We start from the raw sequence: 20,783 nt of genomic DNA on the forward strand, positions 1-20,783 counted from the left end.
TCATGCGTTTCAGGGGACGACTCTCCTGGGGTAAACTGGACACCCTACTCGTGGACTGAGTGGGGAGCAAACGTCCCCAGACTGGCCCTCCAATTCAGGCCCCGAGTCCCTGCCTGAAAGGGCCCCCTTAACACCAGCCCACTCACCTGTGGAGCTCCTTCTCCCTGGAAATGGACCCACACAGGGGCCGACAAAGTTCAGAGCTGGGATGGGCGGGCTTGGACACAACTTCTCCGACCCAAGGGAGACCTGGGACGCCCCCGCTCCACAAAAACCAAAACTCACCGTCTTTCTAGGCCGGGCTCGGGTCCTACTCGCTCCAGGCAACCTCCCAGATTGCTCCCATCCCCACTCTAACCCCTTTCTTCCTTTGAATTGTGCTTATTGAATCTGAGCAGATACAGAAGAACGTGTAGAAGATACTTGTTATGAAAACTCATGATACAACGAACAGCCATGGGCCTCCTCCCGTTTAAAAACAAGAACATCAGTGGATGGCTGGGTGGCTTAGGTGGTTAAGCGTCCGACTCTTTGTTTCAACTCAGGTCACCATCTCATAGTTTGTGAGCTCAGGTCACGATCTCATAGTTTGTGAGCCCACATTGGGCTCAGCACTGAAAGCGTGGATTCTGCTTGGGATTCTCTCTCTCTGCCCCAACCCAGCTTGCTTGCTCTCTCTCTCCAAATAAATCAATGAATGAATGAGTGAATAAATATTTAAAAAATTAAAAACAAGAACATCAGAACAGCTACCGAACCCTGGTGAGCTCCTTCCTTACCCCCGCCCCCAGGTAACTGGTATCCTGAATCGTACTCTTCTCGCTTTACTGTACAATTTTAACAAATTTTTTCATTTAAATGTAATTTACTATTGGGGCACCTGGGTGGCTCAGTTGGTTGAGCGTCCCACTTCGGCTCAGGTCATGATCTCGCGGTCCGTGAGTTCGAGCCCCGCATCGGGCTCTGTGCTGGCAGCTCAGAGCCTGGAGCCTGCTTTCGATTCTGTGTCTCCCTCTCTCTCTGCCCCTCCCCTGCTCATGCTCTGTCTCTCTCTCTCTCTGTCAAAAATAAATAAACATTAAAAAAAAATTAAAAAATAAAAATAAAAATAAATGTAATTTACTATTAACCTAAAATCTAACACAGATGTAACTTTCTTTTTTTCCTATTTGGCAAAGATCAACTTTAGGGTGCAGAAGAAACACCTGGAGGTCTTGTTAAAAAGAAGCTTCTGTCTCAGGAGGTCTGGGCTAAAACCTGAATTCAGCACTCCTGACAAGCGAGGTTCACTTAATTCTAATGTAGGTTTCAACCTAAGCAGCATGCTGTCCACTTTGACATTTTTAAGCTCTGGGTGAACAGATTCGCACTGTATGATTTTTCTTGACCTGCGTTTTTGCTCAGTACAACGTTCCCGAGATTCACCGCTGCCGTTGCCCATATCCGGGAGCCCCTTTCCCCCTGGAACAGCACTTTATTGTATGCACATCCTACGATTTGTTTTTCCACGCTGTAGTTGATGGCTATTTGAGTTACTTCTGAGTTTTGGTCTGTGTGTTATTGCAAATGAAGCCAATATAAACATCATCGTGCGGGTCTCCTGCTACGCACACAACCCACGAGGCCGCCACACAACCCCAGGGGGCACCGTTCACATTGTAGGCTGCGTAAACAGCGCCCCCTAGAGCAAAGAGGCTGCTACCAATTTAGGTTCCTCTCCTGGAGAACAAGCGTCTGGTTGTTCCGCGTCCTCCTCCACCCTTGATGTTGTCAGGCTTCCAAGTTTTGCTCAGCTAAGTAGGTGTGAAATGGTAGCTCACTGTGATTTCAACGTGCATTTCCCTCTTTACAAGTGAAGTTGAATGTCTTCGCGTGGTTAGCTGTTGTTCTCTTGCCCCTTTCTAAATTCTGAACTATCACTTCAGTTTGCCTTGTCAAGCCAAAACGAAGCTTCTGTGAATATTAATATCTCATGTCTACCTTATAAATTCAGCTCCTGCCCTACAATACATTCTACTCTTTTTGCTGTTTTATGAGGTTTTTTTTTCCCCTGATGGGGGCGAGGGGAACGGCTCCATCTTCACAGGTTTACTAAAGATTTGGTGATTTTATTCTTTGAAATTCTCTATTTTTAGAATTTCTGCCCATCATTTTCTTTTTTTTTTTTTTTTTAATGTTTATTTTTGAGACCGAGAGAGACAGAGCATGAATGGGGGAGGGGCAGAGAGAGAGGGGGACACAGAATCGGAAGCAGGCTCCAGGCTCTGAGCCGTCAGCCCAGAGCCCGACGCGGGGCTCGAACTCACGGACCGCGAGATCGTGACCTGAGCTGAAGTCGGACGCTCAACCGACTGAGCCACCCAGGCGCCCCTCTGCCCATCATTTTCAAAAGAGAAAGATCCTCTGAATCCTGGTGAAAAGGAATTTTCAAAGTCACTGTGGAAGCCAAACATACAAACCAGGAGAGAACGAAAATAATTGGTCTTCTGGTTATTTTTTGAAGGTAATAACTACACTGTATGACAATTCTGTGCTTCCAGTGACCAAAGTCACATTTTCATAATGTTGAGAGTTGCCCAAGCCAGTTGAAAAAAAAAATTGTCAAGGGCTAATTCTTCCTCCAGTCAAATTACTGAATGACTTCCAATCTGAAAAAGTTATCTGGTCATTCTTTTCAAACAACTATCTACAACCAGCAAAAAAAAAAAAAAAAAAGTAAAATTTGACAAATGTATATCATTTCATAAGAGTATTGGTATTCAGAGTTTCCCCCAGAAAATACAGAGTTTGTACCACTTAATGCATACAGATAGAGTAGAGCTTGGCAAAGGGCTTTACAAAACATTCAATAACCATAGGTTTTACAGCTGAAACGGAACTCGAAACTACCACCTGGTCCAACCCTCTGCCTTATAATAAACTGTTGTGTCATTTTATTTTTTTTTTTTTTTAATTTTTATTCATTTTTGAGACAGAGACAGAGCATGAACGGGGAAGGGGCAGAGAGAGAGGGAGACACAGAATCAGAAGCAGGTTCCAGGCTCTGAGCCATCAGCCCAGAGCCCGACACGGGGCTCGAACTCACGGACGGCGAGATCGTGACCTGAGCTGAAGTCGGACGCTTAACCGACTGAGCCACCCAGGCGCCCCTGTTGTGTCATTTTAAAGACCTAGAACATTTAATGCAAGTAAATGATCCTGCTACTTTCAACGAGGGTGTTCACACTTTATAAACTGTTGCCTTTTATAGCTAGGTTGGAAAGGGATTTCTGCCACTAATTCACCTTGCCATAAATGTGAATTTGGAGTGGATGTAAAGCAACAGAAGATCTTCATCCTTGAAAAGTTACCATTCTCCCGTTCTACCAGGACAGTGACCCCAGGAATTTTGTCATCTGTTCCCCAGACACAGCAGCAAACACACAAACTCGGGCCCCTTCCCAGTGTGGACAGAGGGAAGAGGAGTGTCCAACCTAATCTCCGGGGCACTGTTTTCCCTGAGCAAGTTTCATAATTGACGGAACGTGGTTTTACAACCTGAAAAAGACTGATTCTGCAATCTTGTGGGTTTACTCTAGCCAACAGCTATTTGGTTGTCAATGCGGAAAGGAGATAAACCCACAAAATAAAGTTGAAGGAAAGGGAAATTAAGGGATTTACTGTATCTATATCAGCAGAACAATAGACGGAGCAGACTTTGTTAAACTCTTGGTAGAATTAGGACTGGGTAACACAGCCTCCCAGGCCACCCTGCCTCTTTCCTTTACAACACACATCACACCAACAATTCACGCTTCAATGTCTGTCTTCCCACAAGACCATGAACTCTGTGAGGCCAAAGACCACATCTGTTTTGTTGATTGCAGACTCTCCAGGGTCCAGCCCACACTGGCTGTCTCCATTTACTTCCTGATTGAATGAATGAGTGCAATCCTGCCATTTAGACAAAAGATCGTCCGGGAGCCACAAAGTCCATCTAATCCACCAGGCGCCCAAGTTTACTCTTGGATCAAGTTTCACCACAAGACATTTTTAACTCATTAGCTTGGTCCCTCGTGCAATTCTCTTCCCAGAACTTCCCATAATAGCATCACCTTGACTTTTTTCCAACACCATCATGGAAAACGGCCGTATGGAACTGGCTTTGACATTTGCTTAACATTAAGTCCACTGTGTTACGATATCATTTCTACGCGACCCCACAACAGAAATTATTCTGAGAAGTTAATGCCAGGGAGAGAGAGTCCTTTCCCCTGAAGAACTGGTATGTTTCTCCCTTTCTGGTAATATGCCTGCTAACACTTCTCACTTCCCCATTTTGTACTGAGCACCAGATAAATAGTGATAAGTGCATACAAAAAATAGGCAATTACTAATTTCAGGAAAAACAGAAAGCTACATGGGAAAACGGAAAACTAACAGTAGCACATACATGGCTCAGTTGTCAAAATGTTTACATGACCACAGTGATGTACACATTAAGTTGAGCTATCAAAAACCATAAATCACCATAATGGGAGGGTGGGGGCCAGGATGGATATGTCTGTATGGGGAGAAGAGGGCATGTGTGAAAGAAAGAAAAATCCTTATCTTCCATATCAAGAAGTTAACAAATTTACCCCAAATTCAAAACTCAAGGAGCAGCAAAATCTGTTCTTCAGAAAAGCCAACACAATTACCAAAAGAATCAGTTAAAAGGATAGGAAGCGACTGCCTCCCGAAAACAAGAAAAAGGATGAAAGAGTGGTTAACTATAGAGAGTAAGACTGCAATTAGGATTTGACGTATAATACCTTTATTTATTCTTCACTAACATTCTCATCTTATTTAAATTAAGGCTCACTGACATTAAGTAACCAAGATCACGCAGCTGGTATTCAATGCGGGTTGACTGAAATCCAAAGCTCATCGTCTTTCCACTACATGATGCTCCCTTCTCCACTCTCCTCTCCTAAAGGAACTAACGACATAAAGAAAACTTAGAGCCACGTGGTCTCAAAATGTCATAGGATGTAAAGAAAGAAGAAAAGTGGCAAAGATGAAGAGAGTGAAGAAGAATATTTAAGACCATTCATAAAGCTAGGGTCATATTAATCCACATGAACTCAAGCTTGACCCCAGGGATTTTTTTTTTTTCCTAGAACAAGTCAAGTTGGCATTTATAAAAGTAAGCCTTTGATAAAAAAAATAAACCCTGCCAAGTGTCTGATCCCTCTATGCAATGCTGGGAGAAGCCTTCAGAAGCACCAAACGGGAGCAAATCACTGGGTCCCAGGGCAAGCTAAACTCAGAAGATCAATTGAGCCCACGCAGTGTGAAGTTTACAACCAAGAATCGGCCAGGAGGACCTCAGAGCACAGTGTACAAAGGATACCGTGAGTCAAGGAAGAGGGAAGATATGCCACAGACAGGGTCAGGCGTGGGGATATCTGGGCGAGAGTTCAGAACCAGGCCTTTCAACTGCGACGGGGTGTCGGGTCCATCAGCTGGCACGGCCTCCAGAGGATGGGCAGAGCTGTCTGCCGCGAGCTGCACGGAGTCCAGTGCCCATTCAGCCAGCGACAAGATGAGTGATGTGTTCTGGAAAGCACAGCATGAAAAGCAACGATAAGACGAAAGCAGACCAAGGCCAAATCCGTCCCAGACAACGAGGTCACGGCGACCTTCTGGGGAGAAGAGGATGTTCAGACAGAACGTGGTAGTGCAAGGCAAATGCAAAAATATCAACGTGTCATTTACAATCTTGCAGGGGCAGCTATTTTAAGGATTTGCTGTCCACCTGATAGGGATTGCACATGCACTGTCCCAGAGGCCACTTCTGCTGGGCATTTCACAGTCACTTCATTTCATCCTGTGCAGCCCTGGGAGACCAACAGGAGGGGAAACGTGAGGGCCAGAAAGAGGGCGTGTCCTGCCCAAGGACGTACAACTAGTAAAAGGCAGAGATGGGAGTTGGACACAAATCCAACACAGTTGCCAGCCGGGGACCCCTCCACCTTTCCTCTCGCCCACTTCAATCTTCTGGATCCTGAAGACATGAGCAAGACTCGGCCTCTGTTCTGCTCAACCCAGACCTCTGGCTACTGAGCCAGACCGGGGTCTCAGATCACACCCACCTCCCACAGGGAGGGTTCCGGCTGTCCCACACTCTGACTTGGCTTTGTCCCCAAGAACCTTCCCTGCTGCCTGGCCCGCCACCTAGCCTCTCGATCTCCAGTTGACAGCTCAAGCTGTGAGGCTGTGCGACCTGCCTCTAGTCCTGGCCTGCTCTGGTCTGGCCTTGAGCAGCCCCTACAGACCTTGAGAGAACTCTCTCCTTTTGTAGGTCCTCACCACATCTTACCATTGTCTTCTGTGACTAACACCTTCTAGCGAGAGAAAGGAGGAAAAGGGGGTGAATTTCCTATTTGAGCATTTATTTACTAGGAGTCTAAATTTCCACTAGCACATTTTTTTTTCAATGTTTATTTAACTTTGAGAGGGAGAGAGAAAGAGAGAGAAAGACAGAGCACAAGCAGGGGAGGAGCAGAGAGAGAGGGAGATGGAATCCGAAGCAGGCTCCAGGCCCTAAGCTGTCAGCAGAGAGCCTGACGCGGGGCTCGAACCCACGAACCGTGAGATCGTGACCTGAGCCGAAGTCAGACGCTGAACCGACCGAGCCATCCAGGCGCCCCTCCACTGGCACATTTAAAAAGCAATTCTGGGGCACCCGGGTGGCTCAGTCGGTTAAGCATCCGACTTTGGCTCAGGCCACGATCGCCCAGTTCGTGAGTCTGAGCTCTGCAACAGGCTCGCTTCTGTCAGCGCAGAACCTGCCTCGGATCCTCTGTGCCCCTCTTTCTCTGCCCCTCCCCCGCTCACACTCTCTTTCAAAAATGAATGAAACTTTAAAAAAAAAAAAAAATCACGGCACCTGGGTGGCTCAGTCGGTCGAACGTCTGACTTCGGCTCAGGTCATGATCTCACGGTTCGTGGGTTCGAGCCCCGCGTCGGGCTCTGTGCTGACAGCTCGGAGCCTGGAGCCTGCTTTGGACTCTGTGCCTCCCGCTCTCTTTCTGCCCCTCCCTCACTTGCTCTCTGTCTCTCTCTCTCAAAAATGAATAAACATTAAAGAAAAAAAAAATCGTTCTTCAGCTGAGCCTGTATGAACCCCAAGAAAAGACTTGCCTACGTACGTACGTAGAGTGCCTCCATTCTGTGCCAGGCACTTTGAACCAATCGGTCGAATAGACAGTGACAATTCAGAGACCCCAGAACCATGAGCTGTGCACCTCAGCCCACCAGGGGCAGAAAAGCAGGAGCGGCCTCTGTGATCAGGAGTGCACCCTGTGGGTCATCTGGAATAGGAAGCAGGAAGGAGACTGGCCAGAGATACCCAAAATAGCAGGGTTTTACCCAGTCCCTCCTGTCTTTCAGGTCTGACTTTGAATCTAGAACTTCGGGACTTCTGCCTAGGACGCTAGACATCTAGCCAAAGGGATGGATGTCCCTTACAGCCCAAGGGTGGTGAGACCTCTGCAGGTTGCCCGGTTACCGCGTCTAAGCAAAGGCACACTTTGTGAAGTCTGCGTTTGCGTGGGGGTTCCAATCGACACACTTTTGTGGAGCTCCTACCAGGGCAACCCAAGGCCAAACGGCGGTTTGTTTTCAAGGTAAAGGGGCATGGAAAACGTTACAGGCAGCACAAGGCGGCAAACGAGAAACCGTATGCATTTTTTGCGTTTGATAAGACTTTCACGCAAATTTGCAAGTAGACTTCTTTTCACGGTAGAAGCAGCTCCATCATGACAACTGGAGCGAAAGTATTTGTAGCCGATGTTGTGTCTCAGCCCTCAATACTTGAAGGAGGAACTCGACCGGGTTCAGGGACACGACGTGAGCAGAGGTAAAACATCTGAGTTTATTGCAAGGCAGCTTTTCAAATGAAGGCAAACTTGCAAAGACAGAGGTCTGCTTAGGGCACGATTGCTTCATCTTTCAAAACTGGAGGGACTGACATATTCCAAATTGTTCTTCGCCTTGAATACAGATCAGTCCGTTCCAAGAGGAGTCCAGCGTGAATTTGCACCTGACTGGTAGGTGTCGAGCCGCTGCTATGAGCCCGGCACCAAGGACGAAGCAGAGGTAAGGCAGCTGGATTAGGACAGGCACCAGAGCCAAACTGCGTGCATCTGAGACCCAGGTCCCCACCTGCTAACTGCGCGACCTTGAAAACGTTACTTACTCGCTCTGTACGTCAGTTTTCTCATCTGTAAAATGAAGATAATGCCCCCCACCAAAGATGACCATACTCTACTCCCTGGAATCTGTGACCATCCCCTCCCGTGGCAAAAGGGACTTTGCAGAAGGGATTAAAGTTACAGACTTTGAGACTGGGAGATTATTCTGGATTCTCCAATAGTCGTCTAGTCACACGAGTCCTTAAAGGAGGAGAACATGTATCTGTGGTTGGAAAGAGACGAGACAAGAGAAAGAAGAAGGAGAAGAGGAGCAGGAGGGAGAAGAGACGGAGGAGGAGGAGGGAGGAGGAGGAGGAGGAGGGAGGAGGAGGAGGAGGGAGGAGGGGGAGGGGGAAGGGATAAGAGATTCCAAGTGGCAAAGGGACTTGACCAGCTATTGCTGGTTTTGAAGATGGACGAAGGGCTGAGCCAGGAGATGCGGGAAGCCTCTTGAAACTTCGAATAGCCCTCAGCAGACAACCTACACCAGAATTATGCCAACACCACAAATGAGCAAGGAAACAGATTCCTCCTTGAACAGCCCGAAAGGAACACGGTCCCGCTGACACCTTGGCTTTGGCCTCCGGCGGCCAATTCTGAACTTCCGACCTCCAGAATCATGAGCTATACCTGAGTTTTTTTGAAGCCCCTGTATTCAGGATATTTTGTTACAAGAATGACAGGAAACTCATACTCTACTGCAAAGGGTTGTTGTAGAGATGAGAAGACCTTAATCTGTAAGACATCTGAAGCAGGGCTTGCTTGTCAGTACTTATCCCACCATTTAACTTTCTAGAGGGCGAACAAGATACAGTTCACATTTGCACAGAACTTCAGTCTTGCAGGGGAGGGACCGTCATACAGACGGTCTTCATAAAGACCGTCGAACGTGGTCCCAATGCCTTCCGTTAATGAGGCAACGAATGGTAACATCTTAAATAACCCTTACTACAATGGTACAGGTTCCATCTATACTCTCTGGAACTATATTCAACTACTGGTCTGATTTAAAGAAAAAACAAATCGGGGCACCTGCGTGGCCCAGCCGGTTAAGTATCTGACTTCAGCTCAGGTCGTGATCACAGTTCATAAGTTCGAGCCCCACGTCGGGCTCTGTGCTGACAGCTCAGAGCCTGGAGCCTGCTTCGGATTCCGTGTCTCCCTCTCTCTCTGCCCCTCCCCCACTCACACTCTGTCTCTCTCTCTCTCTCTCTCAAAAATAAGTAAACATTAAAAAAATTTTAAAAAGAAAAAACAAATAAATGCTTTTCTGTCAAAAGGTTTTCAACAAGACCTCCCCGTAAGGTAAGACTTCTGAGGGTATCTTTCATGTAAAAAAATCACCTGTTTCTATCTTATGCTTATACCTTTTTTTTCCATTTCACTCTATTCACCTCATTGGACCTGGATGGGTTGCCCAAGTGCTATTCAAACTGCCACCAAAATGTCAACAGAGTCTAATGTAAGTTGTTTTCACAGGTTTTAGCCTTGGCTGAATAAAGCACCTGGCTAAGGCCAGGACCGGTCAAATGATGTGCATGAGGGCCCCCACGCTCCCCAAAAGCAGCAGCACATCCCAGAAGCACAGACAAAACCTCATCCTGTACGATCCACCCTGGAATTCTAAAATTCCAAACGCACAGTCTGAGACACAAATGAGAAGCCCCCCGAGAGAGGCAACAGCGACTTTTCCTACTGAAGAGAAAAGAAAACGTCGTCACATTACCTGCACCGTCCAAATGTGCCTTTACAGCATGACTCTCTCCTATGCTAAAACGTTTTCATGTGTTCGTTTTCAGCTCTCAATGCCTGTGAAGTGGTAAACTCCCGCCCGAAAGGATTCTCTCTCGCACTCCTCCTGACCTTGACATTAGACACCTATCTGGAAAGAGGCCCCCCTGCTTCCTCAGCGGGGTGTCCACACCAGATTGCGGCGATAAAAGAGAACTATTGCCAGTAATTGAGTATATGCGTTGACCGTTTTGTTAAGAGTTGCTGGTTCCTTTTTTCCCTTTGCCCTTGAACAGACAGCACGACACAACCTCTAGGAAAAAGCCCACAAACGAGAGGAAAAGAAAAACCACAACCCCTCCTAAGAAAACTCTCTGGGTCTTACCAAGTTACCAGCACCTTTTAATTACTCCTAAACGTTTCACTATCAGTTGCTACATGTGACAGAACCAAGAATTACATGAACACGTTAAAACAAAAGATCACAAGCCTACACTAGACTCAGACTGATACGTAAAACAAGATGGGCGTGCAGGTGTAGGAGAGTCCCTTTGAACAATGCCTCCTGGGGAGGAAGCCAACTTCCCCCGGGGGAAGAAATAACAAGCACTTTAGTTTGTTTTCAGTAACGGAGTGGGTAAGGTGGCCATCACGGTCACCTTTTGTACAGAGAATGAAACAGATTGATCACACAGGACCACGTAGGCTTGACTGTCTCTACCTTGGCACACCTGTTCCACCATCGGTTTATAGAAACTCACAAAACAGGAATGTCAAGAAACGTGAATTTCAAATTGTATGCTTTCCGAAAGCCCGAAAGTTTCCAATAAAATGCTACGACAGATATTTCATATATGCGTTTGGAGGAAGCCATGACCCGTTGTGGATTGCCAAAACAAGAAATGAGAAAATGTCTGCAAACATAATAAGGAAATGCTGGAAAAGTGACTCCCCCGTTGAACGAAGTTGGTCGTAAGTTACACCGGAAAAACAACTGGTAATGCGCAGATTTTTGTTAACAGGATAATTTCTTGGAGAAAGAACAGACTTTGAAATGGGCCAGGAGATATGCTGTAATTCCTTACAACTTCGTAGTAAAGGACTTGTTGCTATTCCAAAGTACATGCTGCCTTGTGATACCCGTAGCCTGGGGCCACCAAGAATGCAGAGTGACCCCTGCCAGGGGTGGTGGGAGGACCATGAACATATTTATTAATCAGCAAGGATAGTAATTTCCATATGCTATTTCCATATGCTACCTCTTGTTCTTCTGCGCGATTATTTTACAGGTGACGAGCCAAGATTCTGAAATTTACCAGGGCCCCCAAGAGTTCAAGCCCTGAGTCAAGCCCCACGCACAGGTCAGACACCTGTGGGTGTGGACAGACATGGCAGGCCCCCTGCGGTCTGGGACTCCCCGTGTCCGTCCACACCCACGACAAGTGCAAAGCTGCCCTGACCTCCTCACTATCCATGCTGGCAAATTCTCCCAATCACGCTGACATCACTTCTAAAAAATCTGCTCCCGGGGAAAACAGGCGTTGAACCATCTCCTCTGGGTTGGTCTACAAAGATATGACTCGATTCAGAACACAAAATCCAAGCTGAGGCCAAGCGTCTCCTGTCAGGGAATGGGTCACCCAGTGAGCACGTTTTCAACCCCCTTTGGGCTGCCCAGATATGAAAGCTCGAGGAGGAAATCATTTGGGGGAGGTCCTGAAGTCCAGCAGGGTGATGTCCCGTGGATCTGAAGTAACGTACGTAATTAAAGTGCCCAAGTTTGTCCCGGGAACCAGCTTCTCAGCAGGGTGAAGTGAACCACAGATCAGACGTAAGGGGTGTACGTACACAGGGGTGCACCACCTTGGGAGAAATAGAAGAAGCCCCCCCCCGCCACCTCCATGCCTTTGCCCCTGTGCCCCCCCCCCCACCACCCATGTCACTGTCTGTCAAAGCCTTAAGCACCTTTCAAGTCAAGAAGGGAACTGCTACGGGTTAAATGGGTGCCCCCAAAACACATACGTCAAGGTCCTAACTCCTAGGCGCTCAGAATGTCCCCTTACTTGGAAATACAGTGGCTGCTGATGGAATTGTTTAAGATGAGGTCATGCTACAGAGGCTGGGCTCCTAATCCAGTATGACGGGCGTGCTTACAAAACAGGGGACTTAAAACACAGACGCGCACACAGGGAGAACGCCACGTGAAGACTGCAGTCAGGCTGTCGGGAACCAAGGAACCACCAGAAACTGGGAGAAGGGCCTGGAACAGATCCCTCCTAGTGCTTCAGAGGGAGCACGGCCCTGCCGCCACCTTGACCTTGGACGATGAGGCGCCAGAACTGCGAGAGGATACATTTCTGTGGTTTCAGCTATTCAGTTTATGGTACCCTGTTACGGGAGTCCAAGGAAACTAATACAGGGAGTATCTTATTCCATTTAGGCCCCTTTAACAAAATACCACGGACTGTGTGGCTGGTAAACAACAGATTTATTTCTCCCAATTCTGGAGGCTGCAAGTCTGAGATCGGGGGCCAGCGAGGATGGGGGCTGGTGAGGGCCCTCTTCCGGGCTGCAGACGGCCGCCTTCTGGAAGAAGTCTGGCAGAGGGGTGAGGGAGCTCCCTGGGGTCTCCTTCGCGAGGGCGAGTCCCATTCGTGGGGCTCCGCCCTTGCGGCTTCATACCTTGCAAAGGCCCCACCTCCCAATACCATCACATTAGGGGGTTAGGTTTTAAAACAGGAATCTTGGAGGGGGCACACGTCCACTCGATAGCAATGACTTAAACCTCATCTTCGCTAAGAGGACCTTCCCAGGCTCCCCGCCGACAAGAAAAGGGGGATGCCGTGCCCTGCCCTGCCCTTTGTTACAGGGGTCCCCTTTTCAAACAAGAGACCGCACACTCCCTGCAGGGTGGGGAGAAGGAACTTCCGTGGCACGACCCAAAATGAAAACCTGGGCCAAATCCCTCTGTTGGGACTTTGAACCCAGAAGATGCAGGTGGGGGGGGGGGGGCGGGGAACAGGAAGACGCAGGTGCACGTGCTGCTGCTGAGTCACGATGGGGGCAGAGCACAGGACCCAGAACCACAAGCTCCTACGTCAAGGACCCAGACCGGCCTTCAACCCAGGCCCACTCAGTCTCGGCCTGGGGGCAGCCAGCCCATGACGGTGCTGTCCCCCACACTGTGCACCACCCCCCACCCCGTGCCCCTCACGGCAAAGCCCCTCACCCGACTTGACTTCAAGGGATCTCGATTTCTGGGGCAAACGATGCAAAATTAAAAAGCCTAGTCTCTCAGTGCACTCACAGGCACCTCCGTCGAGCAGGGGATTTGCCAGCAACCGGCAAACCCTGGAGAATGAAGGGAACACAGAAGTCCTCAGCCCGCTTCCACGTCTGGCGACTGACCGAGAGCCCGGCACCCGGCAGCGCTCAGCAAACACGGCTCGAAATTCATCTCAGTGCAGCCATGCCAGGCGGGTGCCCACCAGGCAGCCACCCAATGGCTCTGTAAGGTGTGACGGCTCCGGAGACCGGGCTGGCCCCACCTCTCGGCATCCTGGGGACCGGCACAAACACCCGTCGAGGCATCAGCTTTGCCCAGGGAGGGAAAGGTACTCAGTGCTGGTCCTGGGGTAGCCACCACATACTCACGACATGCCAAGGGGCCAAGATGGCCACGTTTGGGGGACAAGACCAGGGAGAAACAGGGGCGCTGCTTGGCTCAGTCGGTTTAAGCGTCTGACTCTTGGTTTTGGCTCAGGTCACGATCTCATGGTTCGTGGGTTCGAGCCCCGTGTCGGACTCTGTGCTGATGGTGAGGAGCCTGCTTAGGATTCTCTCTCCTTCTCTCTCTGCCCCTCCTGAGCGCTCTCTCTCTTCCTCTCAAAATAAATAAATAAACAACAAAATGAAATAAAATAACATGGGAGAAACAGGGTAGGTACTACCGAAATTTATAGAGAAGGGACAGCAACGAGAGTTAGAGAAGTCTGGAAGGCTGGACTCCAGCATCCTGACGCTTCCCCCTCCGTGCCTCCTCACTTCCAATCGGGGAGCAGGTCTTTGTAAGGCCTTTCATCATCTTTCTGGCTTATCCACTTTATACCTCAGAACCTGTTCCTAATAGCTAACCTCAATCCCTCTTCCAATCAAGCTCATTTCTCATTTTTTTTAAACGTTTATTTATTCTGGGGAGAGAGAGACAGAGTACAAGCGGGGTTGGGTGGGGATGGGGGCCAGAGAGAGAGGGAGACACGGAATCGGAAGCACGATCTAGGCTCCAAGCTGTCAGCACGGGGCCCGACATGCGGGGCTCGAACCCACAGACGGCGAGACCATGGCCTGAGCTGAAGTCAGACGCTTAACGGACTGAGCCACTTAGGGCGCCCCAAACCCATTTCTCATCTTAAATTTGGAACCCAACAGATATGTGATCCATTCATTTATCCAACAAATTTGCTCGGGGCCCTCTACGTACCGAGCACTCTAACATCAGGCACGTTAGCTGGCTTGACTCTAATATTAGGCACATTAGCTGGCTTGAAGAGCCCCAGCAGTAACGGAAGACACTAAATACAGCACAGTAGCAAACAACACTTAGGGAAAAACACCCCACTCAGCTGGGAAGGAGGAGGTCACACGGACAGCCTAAAAGAGCTGGTACCCGGGTTAGGGAGGAGAGCCAGATGGGACCAGGCAGGAGCAGAGCCTTGAGGCAGAGGAAGACTCCAGCATCACCCCGGGAAGGGGAACAGACAGGTCCCGCAGGAAGGCAAAGGTATGGCGGGCTGGGGGAGCAGGGAGGAAGAGGGGCAAGCCTGGCCACGGAGGCAGGTGCTCCAGGACACAAACCCCTCCCCTGAATCCACAGCCTGGCTCATCCGGGTAACCCTGGGCCACTGCGCATACCAAAGAACCTTCCAGACACATGAGCAGAGAAGAAAGCTGGAAACGTAAGCGGGCCCAGATGGGTAAGGAGCTTGGTCTTGACTCAACAGTCAAGGTCAGAAAAGCCCCGTGCCCTGTTCCTAGAGTCCCCAGGTGGAGGGGCTTCCCAAAGCAATGCTGCCAGCCTCGTGGCCCTCACACACTACACAGGCGATGGCAGCCACTGCTCTTGGTGGCTCAGGTCATGATCTCCTGGTTCTGTTCGAGGGATCGAGCCCCGTGTTGGGCTCTGCGCTGACAGGGTGGAGCCTGCTTCGGATTCTCTCTCCTTCTCTCTCTGCCCCTCCCCCGCTTGCATACACTCTGTCTCTCAAAATAAATAAACGTGAAAAAAAGAAAAGAAACAACCTCATATCTTCTTGGAGAGCCCCAGGCGCGGAGATAACGATGTCTGCATTCAATCATTTTTTTCTACTCACCACATTTCTTCTTCTCGTGCCCAGACTTTGAGCTCTTTGACAGCATGGTCTCTATCTGACTCAACCTCTGTTACCTCAGCACTGGCCACAATACCAGGAACACTGTATACTGTTTGGAGAACGTTGAATAAGGGATTGAGTAATGAGCAGATAGGCAAATGGATGGATGTGCGGGTGGGTGAACAGGTGGGTGGGTGGGTTAGTGGATGGATCAGCAGATGAAAGGTTGGACAGATGGATGGATTAATGGATGATGAAAGGTTAGAAAGATACATGGGCAAATGGATGGATGGATGGATAGATGGATGGATGGATGGATGGATGGATGGATGGATGGGTTGGTGGATGGATGGATGGATGGGTTGGTAGATGGATGGATGGATGGATGGATGGGTGGGTGGATGGATGTTCTTATATTTTTAAAGCAAGACTGAGAACCCTCAGTTAATTACAGTCATCAGGAAATGGGCTCCTGGGGGACCTCTTAGTCGCCCTTCAAGGTTCTTCCAACCCAACGCTACAGAAGTTCAGAACAGAGTGGCTAAGAAGATTAAGGAAGGCTTCCTGAAGGAAGTAGGCCTTGAAGGGTGATTAAGAGGTTTCCCAGGGGCCCAGGGCTGTGCTAGGGATTCAGGGAGTCCAATTATGGCAAAGATCTTGAATGTCGGTCCTGGAAAAATTAATTACAACAGCCAAAATGCTTAAAACCTCCTTCCCTGAGGAGCCCATCCTTCCGTTCTTAGACTGAAATCCCTCAGGAACGACATAGAGCCTTACTCTCCCCACACTGGGATTAAGTTTTAATTTTTTTTTAACATTTACTTATTTTTTTGAGAGAAAGAGACAGAGCGTGAGCAGGAGAGGGGCAGAGAGAGAGAGAGAGAGAGAGAGACACAGAACCTGAAGCAGGCTCCAGGCTCCACACTGTCAGCACAGAGCCTGACGCGGGGATCGAACTCACGAGCGGTGAGGTCATGACCTAAGCCGAAGTTGGCTGCCCAACCAACTGAGCCACCCAGGTGCCCCACACGCTGGGACTAAGTTAAAGACGCCCACCCCTCTCTGTCAAGGAGATGAGCCTGTGGATCCCCAATGGACCCACCAGAACAGATGCAAAAACATCCTTCCTTGGAAAAACAAAGAGAACAGGTTAATCTGCAGAGCTTTCTAGAACGATACATATAAATGTCCCATTTATGAATAACAGGAAAACAATCTGATCCAATTCAGCCTACTGGTTTTAAACTTTCCTTTCCAGCTCAAGACCAGGGAAGCTCTGACTTTATCAAAGTCTCCCGTCCCAGGGAGAGGGTTTGATGAAAGAACCTATAACCATCTCCCCACACAGCCCTTCCCTGGGTTCCTTTACCCAGGCAGCTCCAGAAACAGGAGGCGGGTCACTTTGAGCTGATTGTCTTTGTCTATAACTCTTAAATCGCATCCACTTAGATAAAACATAAAACCAGCGAGGCTGCCTAAAACGTCTCTTGAGTTGCTGGGAAGAGGCATTTCTTTCATGCTCTTGAGAGGATCCTTCGGATCTAGCGCTGGGTCACCGAGCACCGGCGTGTGGGAGGCGCGGCTTGGTTTTCTATGAGCCTTTAGGCGGCCTCTGGAGGTAAGAGGTCTCAGGGAAAGGGACTCAGAGGACCCACCCCTTTGCTCCAGCCCAGCCCAGGAAAGCTCCTTGTGCCCTTCCACCAAAACGGAGCGTGCCTCAATCCTCAGCCCTACAAGACTAATTTTCTTCTCGAGCCTTAGGAAACATGCAAACGTCCCCTTCCCCAGATGTTTTCAAGAAAATCCTGGCAGCAGTCACATCTTTGCAGTGTGTTACTAAATGTGCCGGGCATAGCACGGAGTTAAGTACTCCCTAAATATTTGTCGAGTGAATTCGTTTTTCTTTATAGGAAAAGAGTTCCTTCTCTGATTTACTACTTCAGCCCCAGAAAAGTTATGATTTCTTTCTTCGAGTTCTACGAAATTACATGATGGTCCTAAGAAACGAGTTCTTCCACAGAAACCAGTGGTCGACAGAGCACCTAGAAAAAAGGCAGCGTGGCCTCGAGGCCCCGTATTGTGGCCAGAATGTGATTTGCTGAGGTGGTTGCAAAGCAGGGTGTGGTCAACCGCCTTAGGAAGGAAAAAAAAAAATGTGGGAAGAACAAATACAAAAAAAATAACAGTCTAAGTCTGATAGAATTAAATCTCACAGAGATTTAGAACTGGTGCTCCTCCCACAGCATTTGAACGTTAAAAAGAATCCAGAGACAGCATTGCTAGAGGGGAACGGCACAGAATTGCGAATGTACTAAACGCCGCTAAAGTTTTCACTTTTAAATGGTTAACTGTACATTATATAAATTTCACCTCGATTAAAAATTTAAAAAAAGGCTTCGCATTTCTGGCACCGGTTCCGAGGGTAACTCCACCACCTTGTGCTGTGGAAACGTCACCAGCTGCGGGCTGGGAGTCACCTCGTAACAGAGCACATGAGACTGAACCAAGATGCTTTTCTAGGGACACAGAGGGCAAACTGACGGGCAGCGAGGAAAGTCTCACCGACGGTGATGGTGGTCACACCCACAGAGGTCCTCGCAGTGCGTCGGGAACTGGGCACGCACCTGGGGTGTATTATCTCATCTAATCCCCATGACATCCCTAAGAAACAGGACTACTGTTACTCCCCCAGCTCACGGTTGGGGGTACCCGTCCAAGTATCGATGTATCTATGAGGAGTGTCTGTTCTGGACCACATGTGGGGCCGCAGTTTCATTAGGAATGGTCCCTGTCCCCAAGAAGCTGTCTCGGGGTGGAAGGGAGCAGGCGAGTCCACGCAGAAGGAGGAGGCAGCACAGCAGTGGAGAGTCCTGGGAACAAAGGCGGCGTGAGAAGCAGGTGCTGTGCTCATCCCGCACCCCCACCCCCAAATCCACCCTAGTTCGAGCCAACCTTGCCCTGAGTTCACAGTCGTCCACCTGGAATGCCATCCCCTGCCCCGTCCCCACCCCTCATTGGTTTTCAGGGACGTAGAGCCAATGTGCCTGGGTTGGATCCCCAGTTCTGCCTTTACCGGCTATGTCGCCTTGGGGGGGAAGACTCGACTTTCTTTGAGCCTCAGCTCAGATAGGCATGATGGTGTAACGCCAGAAAGGCTATGACCTCTGCAAAAATGTTGGATGGATGTGGACAGAGAATGACCTTCACCAAAGTCTGGCTCCCCAAGGCCATTCACAGGGAAAAGCTTTGTTCTCAAAGAGACTATGGGAGGAGGTGAGCCTGGGCCTCACGCTGAGGCCCAGCTTACAGGAGCCAACTCGAAGGGATGCCACTGGCCAGAGGTGGGCACTATAAGCACCAAAAACAATCATCACTTCACCGAACGGGGCCCTCTGAATGTGTTAACAATCCATACGTTCATTAAAAACACAACAACGACCCTCCCTGGTCAACTCTGGAGGATGCTGGGAACAAACCCATTATTCTGAAACCTGGTGGATAAAGAGAAGGAGCCAAACACTTTTCCTGCTTCTCCCACCTAAACTGTACTGTAGAGCAGCCAAAGAGTGATGAGAGAAAGTCCTCCGTAAGAAGGCCAGCAGCCGAGTGGCCGGGTGGCTGAGTCGGTTAAGCGTCCGACTCGTGATTTCAGCTCAGGTCACCATCTCGCGGTTTCTGCGTTCGAGCCCCACATCGGGCTCAGCACTGCCAGCACGGAGCCAGTTTGGGATTCTCTCTCTCCCTCTCTCTCTCTGCCCCCCTCCCGTTCATGTTCTCTCTCTCAAAATAGGTAAGTAAACATGAACAAATTTTTAAAAACAAAATACATTAAAAAGAATGCTAGCAACTACGTGAAGAAGGAATTATAAATCAGGGTATCATCATTCTGCAGCCCCTAATGAAATCAGGATCTTGGCTGTGACCATCAGTAGTGGCTAAATCCAGTGCTGAAAGGCTGATGGGGAGTTTTTAAATGGATAGATCAGGCTCACGATGCCTGGACCCATTGGACCCGTGGGCTGATCCCAACATCACGGAGGGGGACAACCAGACCCGAGGTGCCTTCCGTGGTGATGCAAGATAAGGTCCAAATCATCACTTGCACTTCTCTGGCCAAACACCGGACCTCTACATGAAGCCACCAATTTACTGCATACACAGGGGGAAAGGTAGATATTAAACAGCAGCCCACGGATGCAATCGATAAATCCGGAAAGCGGGGGACTGCAAGAGACAAAAATGACCTGGTGTTCTCAACAAATAAATGGCAAGGAGACACAAATAATAACAAAGGAAGAACTTATCTTCCTAAAATAAGGACTTTTCAATAAATTGCAACATACGGCCCTCATTTGGATCCTGATTCCAACAAGCAAACCAACTGCAAAAACACCCTAAAGATACATCTGGGGAAACCGAATCCTAATTGGACAGTTCTGATCATAAGGAATTACTGTTAATTTCTTTTTTTTTTTTTTTAACGTTTTTATTTATTTTTGAGACAGAGAGAGACAGAGCATGAACGGGGGAGGGGCAGAGAGAGAGGGAGACACAGAATCGGAAGCAGGCTCCAGGCTCTGAGCCGTCAGCCCAGAGCCTGACGCGGGGCTCGAACTCACGAACTGTGAGATCGTGACCTGAGCCGAAGTCAGACGCTTAACCGACTGAGCCACCCAGGCACCCCCCGTTAATTTCTTCTTTAGGTGTGATCATGGCTTCTCGAAAAAGAGAATCCCTTTAGAGATACCGTCAAAAGTACTTTCAGGTTGGTTTTGTTGTGTTTTGTTTTGTTTCTGGTAATTGAAGTCGGGTGTAACTGAATTGTGTTGACACGCAACGTGGCATTCGTTTCAGGTGTGAAAACCCAGCGACTCAACGAGTTCGTATGTCACGTGATGCTCACGAGGGTGGCTGCCACGGTCACCTTACTACCCTACCACAAAGCCACTGACCACACATACGCCACCGCTCCGCCGCGGAAGTACTTTTGGATGCAACCTCGTATCTGGCATTTGCTTTGCAATAACCCAGCGGGGAAAAGAAAGCTGTTTGAGGCGCGGTGGGATAGACACAACAGGATTTCCACGGGTTGCTCATTTTTTTTGAGATGCGAAATGCTTATGTGGAGGCTCCTTATGAGAATTCTTCTTTCTTTTGTGTACGTTGACAATTTTCCATGATTGGAAAAGAGAAAAGGCAGATTTGGCCCCGGGGCTCCGGGATTTAGGGGGAAGTGGTCATTTCTGGCAAGTCAGTGGTCAGTCTGGACTGTTTCCAGGTGCTCTGTGCTCCAGGAGACACCCCCGAGGGCATTCCCGGCAGGCGGGGGGCAGGCGGGGGCAGGCGGGGGGCTCTGTTCCAGCAACGACTGGCTCTGGAAAAACATCGTCTTCAACATGGTTGAGGCCACATCTCTCTGGTTTATATGGCTCCAAGATAATGTTTTGTTTTCTTTTGTTTTCTT

Source organism: Panthera pardus, unplaced genomic scaffold (genome assembly GCF_024362965.1).
Source record: "Panthera pardus isolate Hobbes unplaced genomic scaffold, ASM2436296v1 HiC_scaffold_26, whole genome shotgun sequence".
NCBI lineage: Eukaryota > Metazoa > Chordata > Mammalia > Carnivora > Felidae > Panthera > Panthera pardus.